This window comes from Globicephala melas, chromosome 9 (genome assembly GCF_963455315.2).
Source record: "Globicephala melas chromosome 9, mGloMel1.2, whole genome shotgun sequence".
Taxonomy (NCBI): Eukaryota; Metazoa; Chordata; class Mammalia; order Artiodactyla; family Delphinidae; genus Globicephala; species Globicephala melas.
Window position 1 is genome coordinate 103,150,533 of NC_083322.1, and position 13,077 is coordinate 103,163,609.

The following is a 13,077-nucleotide window of genomic DNA, read 5'->3' on the forward strand; positions in this document are numbered from 1 at the left end:
CAAATCTCAGCTCAAAGTGCTATAAAATTATTCTAGGAAGCTGAAATAATTATACTAAAGTTTATGTGATAGCACTAATAGGTAAAGCTGGTTATAAAATTTTTAAAAAAAAAAGAGCCAAGATTGTGTAAAGTAATACTATTAATTCTGGAAAAAACAGAATGAACTTTTTGGCCAACCCAATACAATCAGGTATTAAAATGTATGGTAAAGAGATAAATTTCTTCAGATAATGGTCAATAGTTTATTATGAACAAACTTCCACCTATTAAAACTAGAAGTGCTGGATTAAAAAAAAAAAAAGAAAGAAAGCAAGCATTGGAGACCGGTCAGGAGAGCAGAGAGAGACTTAAAGCTTCAAATTCTTTTAAAATAAGGGAATTGCAGATAGGTGGACCCTATATTAAGAGGTGGAGGAGAGCTTCCTCTAGTCTTATGGGGCAGAAGCGACCAAAATTACAGTTCAGAAACCATGAAAGAAGTCAGACCCTGCTAAGTCAAGGATTTTGTTTGGGACTCTCAGGGACAAAACCAGAAACAGATCAGCATCACAAAGATTGAAACAACTCTGTCCTTGGTGGGATTAAGTTGACCTGCTGCTACATTAAGTGCCTGCCAGTAACAAAAATAAATCCTACCTAGAGGGATATAAAAGTATTTAGAGCCATAAATGGCCTGTAAGATTTTTCATATATAATGTCCAGCAGACAACACAAAATTACTAGGACTATCCAGTAATTGGAGTCAAGACCAAATGACCGAAAAGCAGTAGGGATAACATATAGTGAAATCAAAATCACAGGAAATCCAGGAATTGGAGTTATCAGACACTGATTTTAATTTTTTTTTTTTTGCGTTACGAGGGCCTTTCACTCTTGTGGCCTCTCCCATTGCGGAGCACAGGCTCCGGACGCGCAGGCTCAGCGGCCATGGCTTATGGGTCCAGCCGCTCCACGGCATACGGGATCTTCCCGGACCGGGGCACGAACCCGTGTCCCCTGCATGGGCAGGTGGCCTCTCAACCACTGCGCCACCAGGGAAGTCCCACTGATTTTAATTTAATTGTAATTAATATGCTCAAGGAATTAAATAACAAGAAGGAGAATAACAGAGAGCTAGGAAATGAGGAATCAAGGAAAATCTTTAAAATGTAAAATATAATAATTGAAACTATTGAGATGCCTTTAATAGCAAATAGGCATAGATGGAGTGATGATGAGCTGGAAGAAGGTAGCCAGGTGGAAAAGGGGTAAAAAATATAGACAAGAACCTCAGAGACATTTGGGACATGATGACAGTGTTACACATACATGTAATTAGATTTCCAGGAGAGGATAAATAGTGGAGTAAAATCATTATTTAAAGAGATAATGAAAAAAAAAAGAGGTAATGGCCAAGAATTTTCAAATGTGATAAAAGGCATCAGGCCCCAGATTCAAGGAGCTGAAAGAAGCCAAAATAGTATAAATAAAAAAAAAAAAAACCTGAGACCCAAATACTAAGAAAAATTTTAGGATTATTTAGAGGGAAAACAAAACAACCTAATTTCAGAGCTGCCTGAAACCTCTGGGTGGGAGGAAAATCAGTGGGAACAAAGAAGCTTCTGGGGCTGGTCAAGGGTTACTTGTGGCTGAATTGGAGGGGGGCAATAAGGAGGATCCCATGGACTGGAGAATCCTTTCCCCCACCTCAAGGCATCAGGTAGCCTTGCTGGAGGGAACTCCCCTTGTGCTCTCTGGTAGCATTGGCAGGGATCAAAGGAATTCCCAACAGAACCAGATAAACCAGAGGAAATAACACTTCAAAGTCTCTGAAAATGACATTGTCATTGGAACTGTTGTCCACGAATATAGGCCAGGACCTATGTGCTAAACTATAAGTGAACAGAGCTGCAGAGGCTTGAGGAACAATAACAAAAGATTCATCCCTCACTGGAGTCCAAGAAGGAAAGGAGAAAGAGAGCAAATCTGAAAAAAGAAGTGTTGCTGAAGACTTGGGATCTAAAGAAATTGGGAGCTGAAAACATCCAAATTTGGAGGGAGACTTAAGCCTATAGGTTCAAGAGCTCAAATGAATCACAAATAGGGTAAACTCCAAGAAATCCGTGCTAAGGCACATCATAGTTAAACTTGGGAAAACTAAAGACAAAATAAGAATCTTGAAAGCAGCAGAAAGAAACAACACATTCGCTGGAGGGGACATCAATTGGGATGATAGTAGGTTTCTCACCTGGAGCCCTGGAAGGCAGATGGGAGACCACTTTTTCAGATGCTGAAAGAGATAACTGTTAACTATAAGTTTTATATTTAGGGAAATGATCTTTCAGGAATGAAGGGGAAATAAAGACATTCCCAAGTGAAGAAAAACTAAAAAGAACTACTCACATAAAGACCTACCCTTAACAAATGCTAAAGGAAGTTCTTCAAGCAGGAAAGAAATGAGAAAAGGAGAAATTTTGGAGCATTAGGAATGAAGGAGGAACAAGAAAAAACAGAAATACCAGTACATAAAAGAGACAATTCTCATTGAGTTTTATAATGATATTTGATAATGGAAACAAAAACTATAACAACACCTGATACTCAAGACGATGGTACTTAAAAGTGGGGACAGTAAAGGGACACAAGTGGGAGTGGGGTTTCCACACTTCAGTCAACATTGTAAAATGTGACGGTGAGCGGACGGTATGTCCCACGTGTGTCTTGTCACACCCAGAGCCACCGCCATACAAGAACACCATACAAAGAAATGCACTCAAAAACAGAATAAATAAATCAGGATAACAAAATTAATAAAATGGAGAACAGATTAGTGTCACCAGGGGTTAGGAGTGGGTGGGGTGGGCAGCAGTATGGGGTGGGAGGTGTTACAAAAATACAGCATGAAGGATGCTTGTGGCGATGGAAGTCTTCTGTGTCCTGACTGTTGCCAGTAGACCCACACATGTGATAAAATTGATAGAACTACACACACACACACACACACACACACACACACACACACACAAAGTATAAGTAAACCAGGGACTCTGAATAAGATCAGTGCACTGTATCAATGTCTGTACTGTGGTTGTTATACATAGTTTTGCAAGATGTTGCCATAAGGGAAACGAGGGTCAGGGTACACAGATCTCTCTGTATTATTTCTTGCACCTGCATATGAATCTATAATTACCTCAAAATTTAAAAGTTTAGCTACCCCCCTGCCCCCAGCATGAAAACAATACGCCAAAAGGCAGGAAGGGAACTCTAATATTGCTTAGGAAGTGATAAAATACTTATAAATAAGCCAAGGAAGCGTGTTGTAATATCTAGGGTAACTGCTGGAGAACAATAAAAGACTGTAAAACTATCAAATAAATAGAGAAAGAAGAGAAAGCATTTTTAAGAGCAGTTGAATCAAGCCCACATGAAGAATGGAAGGAGAAAAATGAAGCAGAGAACAGGTGCTAGAAGTAGAAACTAAATTGTAAAATGTTTGATTCAAGCCTACATATAAAAGTAGTTAGGAAAAGAGAAATGGAAAATGTTCCAAATAAAAAGACCACGATCATCAGACTGGATTTAAAAATGAAATATAGGGCTTCCCTGGTGGCGCAGTGGTTGAGTCCGCCTGCCGATGCAGGGGACACACGGGTTCGTGCCCCGGTCGGGGAAGATCCCACATGCCGCGGAGCGGCTGGGCCCGTGAGCCATGGCTGCTGAGCCTGTGCGTCCGGAGCCTGTGCTCCGCAACGGGAGAGGCCACACCAGTGAGAGGCCCACGTACCGGAAAAAAAAAAAAAAGAAATATATAAGATTTACACCTTGGATATAAGGAAACAGGGAGAGCTTGACAGTTACTTCTTTGAAAAAGCCAATCAAATTGGTAAATCCCTGACAGACAGAGTATATCTTACCAATATTAAGGATTCAAACGTGGACATTACTACAGAAACTCTGCACAGGAAAGCTAATATAAAAATTTTATTAAAAGCTTTATGTTAATAAATTTGCAAATTCAGACAAAAGGGTGAAATCCCTAGAAAAATACAGCTTTTCAGAACTGCCACAATAGGAAATAAAATGTTTGAATAATCCTACATCTACTGAAGAATTTGAATCTGTTATGAAATCCCTCCAACAAAGAAAACTCATCCAATTGTCTTCTTTGGTGAATTCTTCCAGACAGTAGAAAACTAAAAACCTTTCAACTCATCTTTACAGTGCTAGCATAATCTTGATACAAAATCTAGAAAGAATATCACAATAAAGGAAAATGAGCAGCTAAACCTTTCTCATGAACACAGATGCAAAACTCCCATCAAAATATTAACTGAATTCAGCAATATAATAAAGAACAATTTATCACAACTAAATTGGCTTTACTTCACAACGTCAAATTTTGTTTAGCGTTTGGACATAAACCAGTATCATTTACCACATTTACAGATGAAGGAGAAACATCTTATGATTACCTCCACAAATGAAGGAAAAGCATGTGATAAAATTCAATACTCGTTCAGGATAAAAATTCTTAGGAAACTGGGAATAGAAGGATCCTCTCTTAATCTTATAAAGAAAACCCACAAATACAAAACAGAACACAACAAGGCAAATCAACCTATGGCAGCTCCCAACTATGGCTGAGTAAGCTCTGTACCAAACCTCCCAGAGGCCAACTAAAAACTCCAGACAAAACACAAAATACAAGCTGCAGGTTCTCTAGTGGAGTTGATACTTGGAAGAAGAAAAGAATATGGGGCAACCTTACTTTTTTGGCTTTTAGCTTGTAGTAAGGCCTCAGTTTGCACCATGTAGCCCAGCTAGGGGTGTCTGAGCCCAGTTGGGATTAGAGAGGCATCAACACAGGGAAAGGCAATGATTGGAGATGGGTTACTTCCAGGGAGATGAATCACACAGAAATAACAAGAGTGGGGTTCTTAATGTTGGAGAAGGGTGTTACCTGTATGGAGGCTGCAAACTATGCTTCTGCATTGAATTAGGAATTATCCATGTGAATTTATGGTTTTATAGATAGATGTTGATCTATGCATATATTATCTGAGAGGTACACAGATACTCCACAGCTTGATCCACCGAGAAGGGTTGAAGCAGTGAGCACACGTAGGCCCAGTTCTTGATTTCCAACACCATTTTCCACCAAATGGAGCTGGGGCTCCTTGAAGGAATGGTTGACTCCAGGGCTGGAGCAGAGAAAATATGACATGAGCCTGCAACATTTTGTCGTGTCAGACCATGATGACATAGTTAATTTGAAGGGGAGCCTATCAAAAGGACACAGATGCTGACGTGGAGAGGCTCCCACTGTCCACGTCTGGAAGAACTTGAGACTCAAAATAAATAAGGATAGTAATGGATTACAGTTCATTGAATGAAATAGGAAACCATGAGCTTATATAGATCTACATAATAAATGCATTAATAAACTATAACTTTGTTGAGGCATGGGATATCTACATAGTTTCAAAGTAGGTACCGTAAAATGTTTGTTCATTTGAACGGGGAAAACAATGATTTTGCAGTGGAGAAACTGGCAGATACCAATTTAATCAAACAAAGTTAATATCACCAGTTATGGGACTAATAAAGATATGTTCCACATGATAGAATGTCCACAGCACATGAGTCATGAGGACATTCCTGGCAAACACATATTGGCAGAAATTCCTGAAACAATGGACCTATGCTCTTCAAACATATTAAGAACATGAAAGTCAAGAAAACGCTGAGTAACTCTTCCAGGTTGAAAGAGACTAAAATGAAATTAGAACTAAATGTAACACCCTTTAGGACCAACAGATCAAGTTCAGAATCAGGTATTTGGGGGCCAGTTCATAAAATTTGCATAGTGTTTGTAGATTGAATGATAGTGTATCAATGTTGATTTCCCATTTTGACGGTGTTATAGAAGATTTATAGGATAATCTCTTTGTCTGTAGAAAATATACTCTAAAACATTTGAAGGTTGATTAAACATCACGTCAGCAACTTAGTATCAAATGCAGTTGCAGGGGAGAAGCTTTTTACTAGTGTACTTGAGACTTGTCTCTAAATTTGAGATTGTTTCCCCAAAACCATGATTTTCAGAAAGAAAGGACATGGCCAATTTGGAAAACTGCATATAGGTCAATATGTTTGGAATGTAAGATACATTTGAAGAATGGGAGCTGAAGCTAGAGCCGTATCACAAAGGACCCAATGATTGTATTTTTGCTGTTCTAGGATTTTAGGGAAAGAAGTGTCATGGTCTAGATTGCATTTTAGGAAACATCATTCCTGCAGCTTAGCAGAGGATTAAATGAAGAGGATGCAGACACATAGTTAATAAAACAAGTTCAAGGCTGTCAGATCAGAACCCAGGGAGCCGTGCTCAATGAATAGGGCAGCTGGAGAGTGGCAAGAGCAGCTGGGGGGATGGTCGCCCAGAAACTGAAGGGTAACAGGGTAAGGATCACATGGCAGATAATGAGGTGGAAGCTTAGACAACTGGATATAATGACAAAAGTCTTGGTTCTTTCATATTTTTATATTGCCTGGGCCATGTTCATTCCTAAATCATTCAGGGAAGAAAATTCTGATGCATGAAGGTCCAGAGCCCTTGTACTGCCTCGGGCAAGCTTGTCCTGGGCAGGCGGAGTGATGCAGAGAGCCTGGGGTTGCGAGGCCATGAGCAAGAGAAGGTTGGGAAGGGCCTGCTTGGTGTCTGGCTGTGCTCGTGACATTTGTGGGAGGTTTGGGGACCACGCCAGCAAGGGTGAGGGTGACAGGTGTCTAATGGCATTCCACGTAGGTTGGTGCCCAGGGGCAGAGATGTGCATCCAAGTCTGGGGAGCAGCGGTGAGGTTGGTGACAAGTCAACCAGCTGGAGGGCCCAGAGGACAGGAAGGGAGAGGGAGTGAGGGCCAAATGCAGAGCCGCCTGCGGTGGGATGATGTGCTCCCTGCTCAGATGCGATGGTTCTTGCCCTGTTCTCTGGATGATGCCCCTTTGTTCTCTATGCTTATCAGGGCAGCAAGGGACACAGTGAGGGCTTCTCTGTTCCAAGAACTGGCTGGACATTTGAGAGACATTATGTGCTTAATCCCTGCAACAAGCCTGCTGGAAGGATATTATCTACACTTTCTAGATAATAGATAGAAAATAAATCTGAGGCTAAGAGAATTATTGTCACTAGCTTGAGAGAGAGACCCAGTGTTGTCTGACTCCAAAGCCCTAGAACTTGCACCACTAGTGCTTGCCTCAGAGTTGCTTAAGCATGAATGGATGTAGAACTGATGCTAGAGGGAAAATGGCAGAATATATCCCTTCTCTGATGTAGTTAGAATTGTAAAATTCAGCAGGTAGCTGTGAAAACTTGCCATCTTACCACTAATCGATGGTGCTTCCTAGAATTTTATTTATTTTATTTACTTATTATTTATTTATTTAGTTTATTGAAGTATAGTTGATTTGCAATATCGTGTTAGTTTCAGGTGTACAACACAGCAATTCAGTTATACATAGCCTAGAATTTTAGAATTTCAGCACTGGCAGGACTTAGTTGCCAATTTATCACTCTTTTCTTTAACCAGTTGAGAAATTGTCACCCAGAGAAGTGAGGCGGATTTGCCAAGAGGACACTGGATATTAAAGATCAGACGGGCCCATGGAATTTTGTTGAACAAAACCACAAAGCCTTGATTATCTTTATCAATGGTGCTTTATTTTTATCTTGAACCCATTGCTTCATGGAGAATGTGAAAAACAAAACAAAACAAAATAAAACAAACAAAAACCCTAAAAAAAAACCTAGCATACATTTTTACATATTACCCATAATAATATTTTATAAACTTGTTTGTGATGTGCAGGTCATAATAAAGCATTTGATAAGTACTAGCTTCTCTCATAATCATTAGTTTAGTGATTTTTCAAACAATTATATTAGGGGCAATATGGTAATACTGCAAATAAATAAATATGGTAATACCATAAAATAAATTCTCCCCCTATGTCAGCAAAAAAGGATGGCAGCTGGTTTGTGCATTTCTGTGATTTCGTGGTACTGTTAGTTGGTTTATTTTGGTCATTACGATTTCAGGTACTGAATAAACTTCAGGTCCACTAAATAAAGACATTGAAATTATAGTCAGTGTGACTGGTTTTGCTTAGAACCACTGGTCCCTTCACTCCATTGCTGGCCTTGCCTCCACACACCCAGGTTCACCCCCTCTAACACGGGGTAGGTACACAGCTGCCCTCCTGCTTTTCAGTCGTGGAAAATGCTGGAAATGCCTCATTCCACAATGCTTGTTGACTCTTGATACTGTCAGGCTTCAAACTCTTTGCCAATCTAGTGATAAAACTAACATTACTGTTTTGATTGGAATTCCCTTGCTTATTAATGAGACTGAACATGTTTTCATATATTTTTCTCTCATACAAAGTGCCCATCGAAATAATTTGCCCACTTCTCTACTAGATCATTTGTCATTTTTGTTATTTTTATATTGGGAGTATACTCACATGTTTTAGGAAAAAATATTTGTGACGTGTGAAAATATCTTAATTCAATATGTATTGTCTTTTCACATCTTACCTGTATCTTAATTTTAAGATGATTTGGCCAAACCTTTCCTTAATGGAATGTGCTTTTAACATCTTTATGAAGTCTTCCTTTTTCTAGGTAATGGCCAGCTGCATTGTTTTCTTAAAGTTTAATAGTATTTCTTTTAAGGTATATGTCATAAGTTTACCTTAAAATGACTTTAGTATATTAGGTGAGATAGGGATATTAGTTCATTTTCCTACCCACATAAAAGCAGTTGTTTTCTGCACCATTTTCCCTCCGTCTCCACCACCAGCTCCATCATAATCAGGTTTCTAAGTTTGTGTAAGTCTGTCTCTGAGTCTCTTCTTCTGTACCATAAGTCTATTTGTTTATCTCTGCACCAATGAAATGTGTCTTAATCATATTGTTTAAAATATGTCTTGATATGTGGTCAGGCACATCCTTCCACTTGTTCTCTTCAACAGTGCTCTTTATAACTGTTGGCAATATGTAAATTTTAGAGCCAGCTAGATGCAGAAAATAACCTGTTGGAAATTTGTGTGCATTTGTGTTAAACAGAAAAATCAAGCCAAGGAGAATTAACATCTTTCTTCTATTGTCTTCTGAGTCAAGTATCTCATTTTCTTTGTTCAGGTCTGCTAAATTTGTATATCTTCTATTGTATTTATTCCTACAATTTTTGTTTCTATTTTAGATAGAACTTAACCTGTGGTATTATTTCATTCACACTTATTTTCATTTCAACATAGTTGGATGCATTTCTACCATTCTATTTTGTGCTTTTAATATCTCCCCTTTCTTTTCCTTCTTTTCTTGTCTTCCTTCAGATTGATTAAATTATTAAACTTCTCATTCCTCTTCTTTCTCCTCCAGTTCTTTCAGAACTTACATACAGTTGTCTCTCGGTATCCATGGAGGATTGGTGCCAGAATCCGTGGAGGGTACCACAGCCTGGGGATGCTCATGCCCCATGGTTGGCCCTCTGTATCTGCAGGTTCTGCATCCAGGAAGTCAACCAACCACAGGTTGTGTGTTAAGTTTGTGATCCCCAGTTGTTTGAATCCATGGATGTGGAACCACGAATAGAGAAGGCTGTTTATTAGGAAAAAATATCCACGTATAAGTGGACCCAACAGTTCAAAGCCCTGTTGTTCAAGGGTCACTATTTGTTAGCGATTATCTTAGATATTTTAAAAGGGATAATGAATAAAGTATGCAGTTCACCAATTTATCTGTCTTCCTCGTAAACATCGCAAAGATCTAAGATAAATATGTTTTTGTTTTTTTTAGTTCAATTATTTTAGATTAATTCTACTTTTACCTAAGCACTAATGTTAAATATCGTTTTGCCATATAGTTAATGGTTATTTAGATTTACCTGTCACAGTAACAAATATATTTGCTTGTTATTCCTTCTTGCAGGTCAAATTATATTTCTTCTTTTTAAAGTACTTCCTTTAGAATTTTCTTTAATGAGTATTTATAGATCAGTTTTTGTTTATCTGAGAAAAATTTCTATTTTCCTCTTGTTCTTTAAAGGGAGCTTCATTCTATGTACAATTCTAGATTGGCCGTTCTCTCTTGCCAACACTCCAATGGTATCTTTTGGCTTCCATTGTTGCCAAGGCAGCTGTCAGTGTAATTGCCATTTATTTTTGAGGTTTTTGTATTTTTCTGCCTAATTTTTAGGTCTTTATCATTGGTGTTCTGAAACATCAACATTTTGAATCTAGGTATGAATTTTTTTTTTTTTTTAGATTCCCTGGGCTACCTGAATCTCGAGAGAGAGTCCTATAATCAATTCTAGAATATTGTCAGCAATTGCTAATAAAGACATTGCTCTCTCTCTTATTAGACTCTAATAAGACTCCATCTCTTATTAGACTCTAATAAGACTCCATCTCTTATTAGACTCTAATTAGACTCCATCTCTCTCTTATTAGACTCTGAATAAATCTGTGTTAAACCATCGCAATCTACACTTCATGTCAATCCATTTCATATTTAACATCTCATTTTCTTTCCGTGTGGCAGTCTCGATAATTTCTTCAGATTTCATTTTCAGATAAATAATTCTGTCTTCAGCTGTATCCAATCTGCTGACTATTGTATTTCAATTTTCAGGACTATAAATTTTCAGAAATTTGATATGCTTCCTTCTTTTCCCAATATGCCTGGTCATATTTTATTGTCCACTAGTTTTTACTCACCGTACCCTATTTCCGTTTATATTTTATGATGTTCCTTTGAAATTTATTTGTAGGAATTCTTTGAGAACTGAATGAAAATTGTGTTTCCTGGAAAGGATTTGTCTTTCCTCCCAGGAAATTTTGAATATTACTAACCTGGGACCACTTGAATTTCTGGCTTTAGATTTTTCAAGCCATAGAGACAGCTGGAATTTGAGTTGAAAATGCACGTGAAAGTCAGTAGAGATGATGAAATCTCAAAGGACGATTGGTTCCCTTTTATATGGTGCCAAAGCCAAGGTGGGCGCCTTTCCCCTTTGTCTCTTTGTAGGTTTGTTTCTAAATTACCCTATCCTTCTGGCTTTTCACTTTAAGTAGGCATCTCTTTGTTTCCCCAGCTTGGGAGAGTACTTATTTAACTCTTGTCCTTGTGCTTCGTGAGTGGAAATCAGGTCAGAAAGCCGATTTCAATAGTGTTCCACTGATGCTTCTGGGAAAAAGAGCTTGAGTGCTTGCTTCCATCTGTGGTTTCTTTTCTCAACTTCATTGTCTGCCTCTGAGCAGTGCAACAAATATATTCTTAAAAATGTTTTGTACTAAATTTTGTGTGTGTGAAAAGATATCTCAGGTCATTCTGTCGTACTGTGTACTTTGGAACAATTTTATTGGACCTCGAAAATAGAAAATTAAATTAATCTTACTCCCAACTTTATGACACATTGTAATCATTCGTCCACCTCATTGCCATTGTTCTTATCCTACAGACAATAATTCTGATGTGTTTAGTATATATTTTGGGAGTGTTCTTTCAAAATGTGTATTGGTATCTTGTATGCATGTATTTTTAATTGATTTCCATGGTATCAAAATATAATCTCATGCTGTTTATTACGCTTTTTTTTTTAAAGGTTTTTCTATGTCTTATTGTATACGTCTAATTTGTTTCCTCTAACTATTAAATAATTCTCCATGGAAGACGTCTACCATACTTTTCCTACCAACTATTCTAGGACAGATTCCCTGTGGCTCCCAGCTGCCCACAACACCGGGATGCTGCAAGAAGCATCGTCATATGTGAGCCCTTGAGGACTGCTGGGTTGTCACTGAGGAACCATTATATGTCCTTTGACTAATAGTACTAGATTGCTCTCTGTAGCAATTAAAATCAATCTATATTTCTACCAGTATTATAGGAAGGGATTTATACCTCACATTTCTACTAATGCTTGACCCTATCTTGCTTTCAAATTTTGTTATCTATGAACTTTGTCCATGATTTTTGTCATTAAACAGAAATAATTTTAGTATGATCTAATAACAGGTTGTTGGTTTTCATTTTACATAAGTTCTATACGTCTGTCATTCTTCAGGATCACTAAGGTATGGTCTTAGATTTTTCATAATTAATTTTAAAGTTTTATCTTTCATACTGGAATCTTTGATTCATGTAGAACTCTGCTAGATTTGCTATTGTACACTTGAAAGGTGACCAGTGCACTGAGGAACTGAATTTTAATTTTATTTGGTTTTAATTAATTTAAATGTAAAATCTGAAAAAGTGTTATTTTCCATCACACATAACTCATTGTTCTGATAGGCATGCATTTAACTATTACATTATATAAGATATTATTGTTTTATTGTGGTGTGTTTGTCGGGCACATGCATCATTTCTATTGTTACACATAAACATATTACCAATCTAATTGGTGTCACCCAATTCGTTTAGTTAAAATGATTTTATTCTATACACTGATGTAACGTCATAGTGTATTTATTGAACATATTATGAAAACAGGAAGAGTTAGAGTGATACTTGTGTAAATTGTAATTATTAAATACATTTTAAAATTATTATTATTTAGTCAATGTATTTAATATCTTTCTAGTCTAAAAATAAGTATTACCAAAATTTTGTGTTTAAAATGAAGCCACACTACTGATGCAGAAACAAGTGGAGATGTAGATGTATATAACAAAAATCAATAAAAAATGGAGAGATGTACATTAAAAAGTTTATGATAAATGGCATTTACAAATTGTTCTCACACAGCAAAAAAAGAGTAAAATTTAAACATAAGAAAGAGGATAATATTAAGAGACATTTACAGCAAATACAAAATTGCCAACAAAAAATAATTGATAAAACTTAATCACTTGAAATCAGAATTAAATGACCAACACAAAAATTTTATATGATTTTTAATAGAAACTGGGCTTATAACTTTTGCCGTCTATAGAATGGCTTAAATTCGTACACAGAAAAAAAAGAATCTTTAGATAGGAAGGTGGTAAAAGAAATTATTAAGTTATAGAAATTTTGTTAGAAAGTTAC